This window comes from Apostichopus japonicus, chromosome 21 (genome assembly GCF_037975245.1).
Source record: "Apostichopus japonicus isolate 1M-3 chromosome 21, ASM3797524v1, whole genome shotgun sequence".
In the NCBI taxonomy this organism is placed as follows: domain Eukaryota; kingdom Metazoa; phylum Echinodermata; class Holothuroidea; order Aspidochirotida; family Stichopodidae; genus Apostichopus; species Apostichopus japonicus.
The window spans coordinates 21,028,623-21,042,355 of record NC_092581.1 but is presented as its reverse complement, the minus strand read 5'-3'; the positions used below and the strand labels follow the sequence as shown (position 1 = coordinate 21,042,355).

At 37.6% G+C, this 13,733-nt stretch overlaps 1 protein-coding gene across 1 annotated transcript in view; it reads left to right on the top strand.

Moving 5' to 3' along the window:
• LOC139963232 (mannosyl-oligosaccharide 1,2-alpha-mannosidase IA-like) overlaps window positions 1–13,733 on the top strand; it is a 104,133-nt gene that overhangs the window by 63,817 nt on the left and 26,583 nt on the right. The gene's annotated exons all lie outside the window — the stretch shown is intronic.

Here is a 13,733-nt window from a genome sequence, read left to right as displayed (position 1 = left end):
AAATATGTGCAAACAATGACATGGAGTGTTGCGACCTTTAAAATGTCTTCTTTTAGAAATTTAAAATGTTAACCCCTACTTACATGCCAACATATATCATTCGAATAATTTGATGCAAAGAAGACAATAAAATATTTCAAAAAATCTTCTTAGGCCACAAACCTGGGTCCAGGGTCCTTGAAAAGAAGGGTGTGAAAACAAAGGAATAACATAACAGAAAATTAGGTAGTTACTCCCTTTACATCATCAGTGCGCATAATTAGCTAATGTTTATTCATAAATCAAACTAGAATTCAGAAAAGACCTGCAAAATGGTGCTTTTATGGGTTTTGATGTTATGCCTATTAGAGTGATAAGGACAATGATGGTTTAGGTGTCCATAGACCTTTCATTATTAATAGTGCCCTTTTTTTTGGCTGTGACACATTTTTTAAATTGCCTCAGGACTCTCTGAATGTTTGGGAAAAAGTTGGACACTGAGGATCTCCAGGGAAACCCTATTGGAAATTTTAAGAACTTTCGATAATGTCAAAATTTAGGATCAATTCAATTGTACTGAAGGACAAACTTAAAAAAGCAACCCAACAAAAGATAGTGTATAACTAACTATATAGGGACAGTGCATGATATTAAGAAAAAACAACTTGTAACTGGCTGTGACAAATTTCACTTGACTTGCTATAAAGAGGACATCAACTGCTAGCTCCATAAGTTTATTATGAAAATTGCGTGGTTATTGGGTACCATGTAATTCAGGAAGTGGTATATATAGGGGGCGCAGTGGTAAAATATTTGCACTCGTGTAGTTTATAGTTAGATAGTGAAATGCAAATGTATTGTGGAGACAGGTAAGTATTGTTGCTCTATAATCCCCATGCAAGGTACTTATATAGCACAGTGAGCTGGAATAGTTAGTCCATGTTCACAATGCTCTTTAATCCCCATGCAAGGTACTTATATAGCACAGTGAGCTGGAATAGTTAGTCCATGTTCACAATGCTCTTTAATCCCCATGCAAGGTACTTATATAGCACAGTGAGCTGGAATAGTATGTCCATGTTCACAATGCTCTTTAATCCCCATGCAAGGTACTTATATAGCACAGTGAGCTGGAATAGTTAGTCCATGTTCACAATGCTCTTTAATCCCCATGCAAGGTACTTATATAGCACAGTGAGCTGGAATAGTATGTCCATGTTCACAATGCTCTTTAATCCCCATGCAAGGTACTTATATAGCACAGTGAGCTGGAATAGTATGTCCATGTTCACAATGCTCTTTAATCCCCATGCAAGGTACTTATATAGCACAGTGAGCTGGAATAGTATGTCCATGTTCACAATGCTCTTTAATCCCCATGCAAGGTACTTATATAGCACAGTGAGCTGGAATAGTATGTCCATGTTCACAATGCTCTTTAGTCCCCATGCAAGGTGTTTATATAGCACAGTGAGCTGGAATAGTTAGTTCATGTTCACAATGCTCTTTAATCCCCATGCAAGGTACTTATATAGCACAGTGAGCTGGAATGGTTAGTCCATGTTCACAATGCTCTTTAATACCCATGCAAGGTATTTATATAGCACAGTGAGTTGGAATAGTTAGTCCATGTTCACAATGCTCTTTAATCCCCATGCAAGGTACTTATATAGCACAGTGAGCTGGAATAGTTAGTCCATGTTCACAATGCTCTTTAATCCCCATGCAAGGTACTTACTGTATATAGCACAGTGAGTTGGAATAGTTAGTCCATGTTCACAATGCTCTTTAATCCCCATGCAAGGTACTTATATAGCACAGTGAGCTGGAATAGTTAGTCCATGTTCACAATGCTCTTTAATCCCCATGCAAGGTACTTACTGTATATAGCACAGTGAGTTGGAATAGTTAGTCCATGTTCACAATGCTCTTTTATCCCCATGCAAGGTACTTATATAGCACAGTGAGCTGGAATAGTTAGTCCATGTTCACAATGCTCTTTAATCCCCATGCAAGGTATTTATATAGCACAGTGAGCTGGAATAGTATGTCCATGTTCACAATGCTCTTTAATCCCCATGCAAGGTATTTATATAGCACAGTGAGCTGGAATAGTTAGTCCATGTTCATAATGCTCTTTAATCCCCATGCAAGGTATTTATATAGCACAGTGAGCTGGAATAGTTAGTCCATGTTCACAATGCTCTTTAAAAGGATTGTCTGGTGGCCCAAAGAAGTTAGCTTAAAAAATAGTAAATAATTTTCCAAACATGTTGTCAAAGTATGAGAACGCTAATGTTGCGTTTGACAGAGAAACGATTTTTTAATCGTTATGGATAGACATTTCAAATATGATTTGAACAGTGCAATACGTGACGTCAGCTCTGCCATAGCAGATTGCGTCATAACCCACCCTCCGCACAGTACCTATACGGTAATCACAACAAAAACAGCGTTTGTATACAGATAAATTTCTTCCTTAATTTCCGGTGAAATTTCTTTAAAATTAGATATGTTTTCAAAAACTCCTTAAGCCGCCATGTACTTGATCGGTGGTTCCGTGGTCTTTGTGTAACACAAGGTAAATTTTAACAGCAGACTCTGAGTTGTTCAGGCTATACATCGCGCTATCCAGCTCCAACGCGAAAAATGGTCGCATGTAGGCTATACTCAAACGTTGACAATCGGACAGTTCTGCGAAGCCTAAGCTTCTCATTGCTACATTCTGCTCTGACAACGATTCGATCAATTTCTTCAATAATTTCCGGTGAAATTTCTTATAAATTAGATATGATTTAAAAAACTCCTTAAGCCGTCATATATGTAGTAGATCGGTGGTTTCGTGGTCTTTGTGAAACACAAGATAAGTTTTAATAGCAGGCTATTCGTTGTTTACACATCGCGGTATCCAGCTCCAGCGCGAAGAATGTTCGCGTGTATAGGCTACTTTAACGTTTACAATCGGACAGCTCTGCGATGACATCGATTCCGCCAAGTTTCATCTTTCGGTTTAACGAATACTTTTAAGTTTCCTTTTACTGTTAATTTGATCCGTGAATTTTATTTCAGCGATTTCGAAGAACAGTTAATGAACTGTGGTTTGAGTGTGAGTGTACTATGTGTAACGCTATAGGGCCAAAGCCATTAATGGTCATCACTTTACCTGGAATTTGAACATTGCCACTTAGGCTCATTTCACCCATGGTTATGAGAACAACTAACCAAAGTTCTGTAATCATAACAAAAAATTACGATAACTCGCATAACAATGGAATGCGGTCATTCCAAAATGCAGGTAGCACACTCCTGATGTGGTGGGACGGAATTTCAGAAAAATGAGGTAATTACATATGGGAACAAAGTTGAATTTTTCTGTTTTTGACAGTATAAATTGCCTTTCATGAGGATACTTTATGCACTATAAAATGTATCAATAGTAGTTCTTGAATGAAAAAAAAAATAAAACGAAAGTGTTCAATTCCGTCCCACCACATTTTTGAAAATATTTTTTTAATTTCCATGGGGGAAAAAAATGATAATTTTTTTTAAACACTCCAAACTATCAACTATGTATGTAACTGACACCTCTGAGTGGAGAAAAAATAAATATTTTATCCTGGATAGACAGGGGGATAGTCCAACATTTTCGTGGTGGGACGGAAACAAGGTGTGGTGGGACGGAATTTTAAATGGAAGGCATCTTCAAACAGCATGTCTGGTCCAAAATTTACCTCTGTCACTTAAGATAACAAACTTATTCAGACTCCTTGAACACCCAACCTTATAACAATGTGATTAATTGATGATACTTCAAAATTTTATGTGTCTGGATATTCCATACATACTGTACACATCACATCAGTTTTGAACCTCATGTTTCAAAACAACACATTTTTGGGTAAATTGAGAATGGTTTTTTTTATTCTCAATTTACCCAAAAATGTGTCATCACTATTGAAATAGTCCTAGTTGTTCACCCTAGGTTTCTTTCTTGGCCCTTTTGGCTTTCCTAAACTATCCATTGTAGAACATGTGCTTTTGAATTGATATCATCTGCTGATGAACAATGATCCACGTGCACAAGAAATTGACTTTTAAGTCCAGATGTTATGGTACTCACATACTGAAGCATACAAGATAGAAGAGCTAGATTGCAAGAATTAAGGTAAGAATTCAGTCTGCTCCTCAATAGTAATATATTAATTTACCTCCAGTTCATGGTTATAGGCAATTCAGACAATTTGATAGTGATAATTATGATTTAGCCTAAGCTGTTGCCTAACAGACTATGTTATATTGGAAAGGTTTAAAACAAAACTTATATAATATAATGAGAGGTAGAAATGTGTAGCCTACAGTACTAGTGCTAGGAAGCAAACCTGTTAGATGAAATATTACATATTTTGCTGGAGTTGTCTAGCCTAGCAAATTAATGTTTTAGCCTAAGCTGTTGCCTAACAGAATATGGTATGCTGCCTAAGCTGTTGCTATCTACCATACTAAGTTGGGTTTTGAAACTTGTAGCCTACGGTGCAAAAAAAGTGAACCAAAACACAATATAGGCTAGTTGAAATATATTGTGCAGGAAGTGTATACTGTCTATGCCTAGCAATTATTCAGCCTGTTCATAACTGCACATTATGAGGCCAACTCTCATGTCATATTGCATTTGTAATACACAATTCACAGGATAGTGAAGCCAACTTATTCTTTCTTTCTATTCACATGTTGGCATATGGGGGAAGACCACTATTGCTTCCTGGTCCCCAACTTCTTAATAATTAAGCTAGAAATGTGTGTGGCTATACCCCCCACCCCCACCCCGGCTGGTAAGAATGTCCTTTTATCTCTCTTTGCAAAGCAGATCAATATGGAAAATCCTGAGCCTCAAAATGTGTCTGCTAACAGATACATACATTATAGGAAGAAAAAGAAGGAGAGAATGGGGTGCTGACTGCTGAGGTATTTCGAGAATGGGAGTGGAGTAGGAAGAAAAGGCAAAGGGCCAACCAGAAAGCAAATAATCGAGCAGTGTACAAAGCATCCATTACAAATGTTCGAAATAACTTTCCGACTGAATAATTCCAAGATATCATCGAGCATATTTAATATTTCACTCTGGACAGCATAAATTTCATTGTTGCTTATGAACTTCTTGTGAGAGAAAACATAATTGTTTATTGTTTTCGTACCTAATCAACAGAATTTACATTGGAAAAAAATTCCGTCCCACCACATTCCGTCCCACCACATTGACATTCTTTCGGTAAAATTAACACAATTCTTATGCGTGAAGTATAATTTCTGCCATTGTTTCCCTAATGGTAGAAGAATAGTTCACCTCCATTTCAGTGTTAATAATTACTATGATATTGTACTACTTTTGATAATAATTACATAAAGGTTACATGTTCATGATTTCATGAGATTTATCATTCCGTCCCACCACGTCAATATATTTGTGTTACCATGGCAACATCTTCAAATTTGTGTCTGTTTTTTTTGTGTCTGGTTGCAGTCTGTGACTGACCTGTTTGTGTGGATATCCTGATTCCTTCATATATGCTACATATAAAGTGGTATTATTGAAAAGGTCTATCAAATTCCGTCCCACCACAATTACGGTAATTTTGGCTTTGGCCCTATACAAGTACACTGAGCATCGTAGTATATACGTTCGCGAGTATGTACGTTATATATATGAGGCAATCCAATGTGCTTACACGTGAGTTTATTTGCTGCGGAATTGGGAGTGCTAACTTCAAGTCGCCTGTTTTGCCTATCTGCAACCACTACGTCAATCACCATATTGAAGCGTTCGAACAAACGGTACTTTTGGTGAGAAACTGGTGAATTTGAAAACCAGATTTCTACAAGAAGAAAACGTCGAATGGGGACAATTTTTACATGGTTAGAAAGAGAAAAATAATAACTACAAAGACAATGTATCAAAATCTTCCACCAGACAATTCCTTTAATCCCCATGCAAGGTATTTATATAGCACAGTGAGCTGGAATAGTATGTCCATGTTCACAATGCTCTTTAATCCCCATGCAAGGTACTTATATAGCACAGTGAGCTGGAATAGTTAGTCCATGTTCACAATGCTCTTTAATCCCCATGCAAGGTATTTATATAGCACAGTGAGCTGGAATAGTTAGTCCATGTTCACAATGCTCTTTAATCCCCATGCAAGGTATTTATATAGCACAGTGAGCTGGAATAGTTAGTCCATGTTCACAATGCTCTTTAATCCCCATGCAAGGTATTTATATAGCACAGTGAGTTGGAATAGTTAGTCCATGTTCACAATGCTCTTTAATCCCCATGCAAGGTACTTATATAGCACAGTGAGCTGGAATAGTTAGTCCATGCTCACAATGCTTTTTTCACTGTGACTCAGACTATATCAAACATAGTCGCCTGTATCTGGTACAGTACCAACAAGTCTTTAATGGTTGAAAGCTTTTTGTTTGTTTATAATGTACATGTTCAATTCTGGAAGTGTTGTTGCCACTCAACCATAAGAAATGAATTTCTGATTGGATTCAGGTTCAGGAAACTGTGTCACACTTTCAGTTGTTCTCCAAGGTTAGATCCACAGTTGGAGGTGGTGTTGGGTAGGGATTGACAGTTTGAGGAGGCTGTGCACTTCTTTCCTCTATTAAAGATTGGCCATTGTGGTGGCAGGGATGTGCCCAGGATTTCCTGAGTGCTGGGTATAATGTTCGCCATCCTGGGGGAGGGGTCTAAGGGGGAGGGGGTGCCCCCTACCCTTTGAGAAATTTTTCGATTTTTGAAGGTGCTCAGATGCCAAATGCTGGCACTTGTATAGCTTTTTAAGCACATACACAAGTACTAGTTTTGCTAACAATTTACATTTTTTAAATATTTTTTTAGTGAAATTTATATTACGTACAGTACCTGGTAAAAGTTATTAGTTTGTTTCAAAGAGATATTACAAGGGACTGATTTAGAGCCGTAAGTAATGTTTCTCGCATACGTAACTGATGCATTAGTATGTATGATTTTGGCATAGGCTAGGCCCAATTTAGGTTGAATATATTGTTAGGAATGTCAGGATTTTAGATGAAAAATAGTGCTGGGCGGGATTCACGATTTTTAAGACAATTTTTAGTGCTGGGATGGGCCGCCCAGTGCCGCCCAGCGTGGGCACATCCCAGTGGTGGTTTCGGGGAGGGATTGGCAGTTTGAGGAGGCTGTACAGTTCTTTTCTCTATTAAAGATTGGCCGTGGTGGTGGTTGGGAGGGATTGGCAGTTTTAGGAGGCTGTACAGTTCTTTTCTCTATTAAAGAGTAATGGCCTTGATTGCTGTACATTTAATTATTTCCTAGAATTTGTCAACATCAGAGGTTTTGGCAAGCTATGGTGAGGGTCGACCTACAGTACTTATTGCATTTAACTTCAGGATTGGGGTGTGTGTAATAAGTACCTCCTCCCCTATCACCCATAAAACACCTTCACCCATTCCCACCCTAAAATCTTCCTATCCCCACCCTCTCCATACCCTCTCCATTCCATTCCCCCTCCCTCCAAAAAACAACCAAAGGGGAAAGAAGTGAAGGAACAAAAAACATTGAAATTTGAAATTGGCATTGTAGGATGACTAACTGCTGCTAGCTGTAACAATGGAACTAATGTAGTGCCCGAGATTTTATGAAGTTACAGCACGCAAGTCTTTAACTTATTGAAGGCAGATCCATGGCTGTTAAGTATCTCTGTAGGATGCAAACATGAAAATAGTCCATGTACAGTATGCTCATGTTATTGATGTAGGAACAAAGACTAATGAAAATGTGAGTGACAGGGGAGGGAGGGAGGGGGAAGTAATCAGAGTATGTTTACAGCACCTAAGCTCGCAGCTAGGAAGTAGGAAGTTTGGAGAGGAAAACATTATAATTACTTTTAACTTTGTATGCACGTTTAAGAAAGATTAAATGACATTGAACAACCATTGTTGGCGACACAGTTAATAGACACTTGGCCTAGTTGTCACAGGTAAAACTATCCAGATGGTTTGTTGCATTAATTGTTTCTCTGTTGTTAACATATTTCACATACAGTATGTTTATCTAGATGTTATAAGTGCTGAGCCAGCCAGTGTAATCCAAATATTATTATGACCCATAAACAATGTTAACTAAAAGAAGGTTTGGTGATCACTCACTGATTATTTGAAGAGCTCATTTAAAGGGATTAATTTGTGACCCAAGGAGGGGTTGGATTTAACATTACCTTTTCCCTCTCTCCTATCACCCTCTTCTCACATCCTTTTAACCCCGCCCCTCCCTTGTATTCTCGTTCTTATCCCCTCTCCTCCCCCCCCATTCCTTACCCCCCATTTTCACCCCTGCCTTCATTCTCTCAATTCCTGCCTACCTAAGTTTTATAGCATTTTAGCTTTCCAGGAGTTCAAAGTTTGAAAGTCAAAGAGGATGGGAATCTGCAGAGAAGTATAATGGTTGGCTTTTGACTAACTTCATTCAGGTAGTACTGTTCTATATGACAAAGTTTGTGTAGACTTCTATACACTTCTCATGCTAGTGAAATTACTGGCCAATTGATAAACACCTGTTACTGTGCACATAGTATGTTGTTTGTTTTACTGGGTGGCGATATATTTTACTGTGATATTCGTCAACAGTATTCTTTAGCAGTGGTTTCATTGTGTCAGCTATAGTTCATGCCAGTCAATATTAACCACATGTTACTGTTGTTAGTGCAGTATACTAACTATGTCAGGGAGCTATTTCAAATATAACAGTATAAATTCTGCTCCAGTTTTGTACTGAATACCTGTTTTATGTGTTGTGGTTGACCATGTTGGGACTATTGCACGGCCAACTACATGATAAGTATTACCAGAAGTGCAGGAAGCATACATACTATACTGTACACTACTCAAAATGCATATTGCCTGTTATTGTTGGTTTTGTCAAGAAAACAAAAAACAATATCAAGGTTTTTGTTTTTCATATATCCGGGTGTAACTTGGGTTAGTTTTTGAGTGGGAGTTGTTTAATTATGAGCATGACTGATAGATGGTTTTGTTCTCTTGGGAGAGAAATCATTAATCTTGTGTTTTGCTTATTTTGTTAATTGCTCTCAAGGATGTCCAAAGATAATATTTGAAATCCCAAAATAAAACCAATTACGAAGATCACAAGAAAGAAAACACACTTTTCAAAAACAGTTAACCACATACATACATGTGTCTATACATAAGTTGAAAATAATATTGATTGTAAACATATTGAGTTCATTTACATGTTCTTAGATGACTACATTATACATATCATTAGATAATATACTGTAGGCATATCATCATAAATACTATCATTACATAATATACTGTAGATATATCATCATAAATACTATCATTACATAATATACTGTAGGCATATCATCATAAATACTATCATTACATAATATACTGTAGATATATAATCATAAATACTATCATTACATAATATACTGTAGGCATATCATCATAAATACTATCATTACATGCTGTGGGTATATAATCATAAATACTATCATTACATAATATACTGTGGGTATATAATCATAAATACTTTATCTTACACCTACAGTACTGTATTTGAACATGAAAACATTGTCAGTGGAGAATATAATTCATTTAGTATAGCATCCAATATATGTAATTTTTTGAAAATCGCGATACACGAGGGTAAACAATTTTTCGGATACCCGACGGGTGACGGCTCTCAGGTACCCAGTTCCCGAGTTTTGGACCCTTGTAAACACTAGTATAATCATAAATACTATCATTAGATGATATACTGTGGGTATATAATCATAAATACTATCATTAGATAATATACTGCAGGTATATAATCATAAATACTATCTTTAGATAATATACTATTGATTGATAATATACTGTAAATAATATACTGTACTGTAGGTATGTATATACTACCATTATTTAGTATAGATTGTGTAATATTATCTCTCCTTCATAGTTATTTTGTTTCGTTTTCGGACAACCAACTCGTTAGCTGTTGAAACAACCAAAAAGTAAGGATTGGTTGTGTTCGGAGGGACAACCACAAAAAATCCTTAAAAATTTGCCATGCCCTAAGCTTGTTTTACTTTAAGCCAATGTTTCATGATCAATGCATGCATGCAAGTCATGGTCAGTAGCCAACAAAATAAAGCTTGCAAACATTGCCCTGTATCCTGTGGAATTGTAAACTGTTTGAAAACAGGGAAATATTACTGATAAGGTGTCACTGGGGTCACCATGACTGGACAACACACCCATGTTTATTTGGTGGGACACCCCTAGGTGTACAGGGTCATTGATATCAGGATTATATTTGGGTTATAATGGTGTCACTGACAGTGAAAACTGCAGTTTACACTGTTATCTCATGACCCCACAGTACAGTGTCATGGACATGGCAGGGGATATGGTTTTATTCCTTTGTGTAGTTATTCCCAAAACAGCAGGATTAGAATTCTTTGCAGATAAAATAGCTCTGTTCTAACTTCAGGGTATAGTTTTGAATGGATTTCTGGAGATGTCTTTCTCCACTGCCCTTGCCATGTTGGATCATGATAACAACAGCAGGCTATGTTTGCAGTGCTAACATATTATCTGACCAGGTTCTTGTATTTCTATAATATTATTTAATATTTGAAATGGCTTGAATTGTTTCTTTTTGCCCTCCCCTCCCCTGCCCCACCCATCTCTCCCTCAAAAAGAAGAGACAAGACTAACGAAGACAATGGTTTATTTAGCTGGTAATTTAGTTAAGTGTATAACAATAACAACAAATTTCAACACCAAATTTAAATTGCTAATTAGGATACGGTCAAGTTACATCTGTATAGACCAGACATAATGCTTATCCTGGTTGGACTGAATTAAGCTTGCACGGTTTCGTGAAAACTTACAACCGGTTTTTCTCTAGCAAAAAACCGAATCTGGCTCAAAAACCGTTTTTTTTTCCACCTCCCGAATTGCATTGAAAACATCCAAATCTCGATCGCTAAGATGCATATTTTTGAAGCTTTACCAACAGCAGTTTCAACTCTGTTTGTTTGCAGTAAAGGGTTGTTAAAAACAAGGAGAATAAATTCAAGAAATGTTACTGCCTTCATGACTCTCATTTTATAACCCACGTTAACTAAACTGAAGTAAATATGTCGAAAAGAAATGTGTTAGTGAAATTTTTTCTTAAAGTTTTAACATCACGTACACCTGTCGTTTGTCTTGTGTTAACTGTACTTCACGAAGTTCAAATTCGTGTAAAATATCACGGTCATGTTATATTATATTATATGTTATATTTTCGGAGATGAGGGCCGAGCGTAAACCCCATTATGACCAATTGGAGATCGTAAAAAAAAAATGCTTTACAATATGATTGGTCCAATATATTCAGTAGTGGCTGACAAAGTGGTCGAATGTACCAAATTGCACGAGGCTCTAGCCATGTTCGCGGGTGGTATCTTGGCGGTAAAAAAAATTCTCTTCAAGGAGTGAAGAGAATTTACAGTCTACACTTTCAAGTACAAGATGAAAAACATCGCTGGCAAAAGCTGGGATTAGGTTGGCAAAGAATATAAATTGTTAACGTTTAAGTTGAAAACGTGTTCATCAACGTAAACGAAAAACAAACTGAGAGACGCCTTGTCTGATAACTGATAAGAAGAAATGTTGAAAGGAAACTCACAAAGAAAATACAATCTATTAGCGTACAAAGGAGAATTGTCCCAACAGCAACATCTGTAATTTCCAGCCATGTATGCAACATTTTTACTCCTTTAATATTCCTTGGCTCAAGCCTGACGCCAGGTGTCTCTTGTGAATGATGGACTGTGATTGTTCTCATGTTACTTGTTGCATCTTAGTTGTTAAACTCAGAGCCCCCCCCCCCCCCCCGTGATTGTTACTTGTTGCATCTTAGTTGTTAAACACAGAGCCCCCCCCCGTGATTGGTAATGTTACTTGTTGCATCTTAGTTGTTAAACTCAGCAGACCCCCCCCCCCCGCGACTGTACATGTCGTATGGTATTGTGGATTGCGCAATGTACCTTTGAAGTTTTAACGTTTATTTTTTGAACACGAGCTGTGATCAATGTGTTTGAAAAGATTTTCTCCATATACTCTACCAATAAATTGAAGTTAAATAATAAGAACAACACAAGGAGGACAAACACGTTGGATATAACAATTTACTTTGAACTGCATCTCGTCATTTGAGTGTGTACTTCTCACAACTACTAACGTTGGCCACCAAGGTCAGTTCAATACTACAAGGTCACCTAACTGATGCACGCATATAAGGGCTGCATAGCCTAATGTTAGGCCTAGCTATACACCCTCAAGCACTGGTTATGGCGTTTGCCGATCGTAGCTGACAATGTCGTCTATCAGAAGAGCTTTCTCTTGTTGCAATTTACTTTCATATTGCAAAAAAAAACGGTAAATAGGAGAAACCAAAGTCAACAAACTCTGTTTTTTCCAGTTTTTGCAATTCAAATTTCGGTTTTTACCGGTTTTTTCGGTTTTTCGGTTTTCTTAAAATAAAAAATAGTACCGAAATTCGGTCGGAAAAAAACGGTTTCGGTACTAAAACCGGTTTACCGTGCAAGCCTAGACTGAATACCCTGCTGAAATCAGGTCATGACTGCAGTATTTACCATTCAACCTCTATCAAGTATGCAGAACCATATCATATGTTACATCTGTATAGACCAGACATAATGCTTATCCTGGTTGGACTGAATACCCTGCTGCAATCAGGTCATGACTGCAGTATTTACCATTCAACCTCTATCAAGTATGCAGAACCATATCATCATATGTTACATCTGTATAGACCAGACATAATGCTTATCCTGGTTGGACTGAATACCCTGGCACCAGAGCCTGCTGAAATCAGGTCATGACTGCAGTATTTACCATTCAACCTCTATCAAGTATGCAGAACCATATCATATGTTACATCTGTATAGACCAGACATAATGCTTATCCTGGTTGGACTGAATACCCTGCTGCAATCAGGTCATGACTGCAGTATTTACCATTCAACCTCTATCAAGTATGCAGAACCATATCATCATATGTTACATCTGTATAGACCAGACACAATGCTTATCCTAGTTGGACGGAATACCCTGGCACCAGAGCTTGCTTCAATCAGGTCATGACTGCAGTATTTACCATTCAACCTCTATCAAGTATGCAGAACCATATCATCATATGTTACATCTGTATAGACCAGACATAATATGCTTATCCTGGTTGGACTGAATACCCTGGCACCAGAGCCTGCTGCAATCAGGTCATGACTGCAGTATTTACCATTCAACCTCTATCAAGTATGCAGAACCATATCATATGTTACATCTGTATAGACCAGACATAATGCTTATCCTGGTTGGACTGAATACCTCGGCACCAGAGCCTGCTGCAATCAGGTCATGACTGCAGTATTTACCATTCAACCTCTATCAAGTATGCAGAACCATATCATATGTTACATCTGTATAGACCAGACATAATGCTTATCCTGGTTGGACTGAATACCTCGGCACGAGAGCCTGCTGCAATCAGGTCATGACTGCAGTATTTACCATTCAACCTCTATCAAGTATGCAGAACCATATCATATGTTACATCTGTATAGACCAGACATAATGCTTATCCTGGTTGGACTGAATACCTCGGCACGAGAGCCTGCTGCAATCAGGTC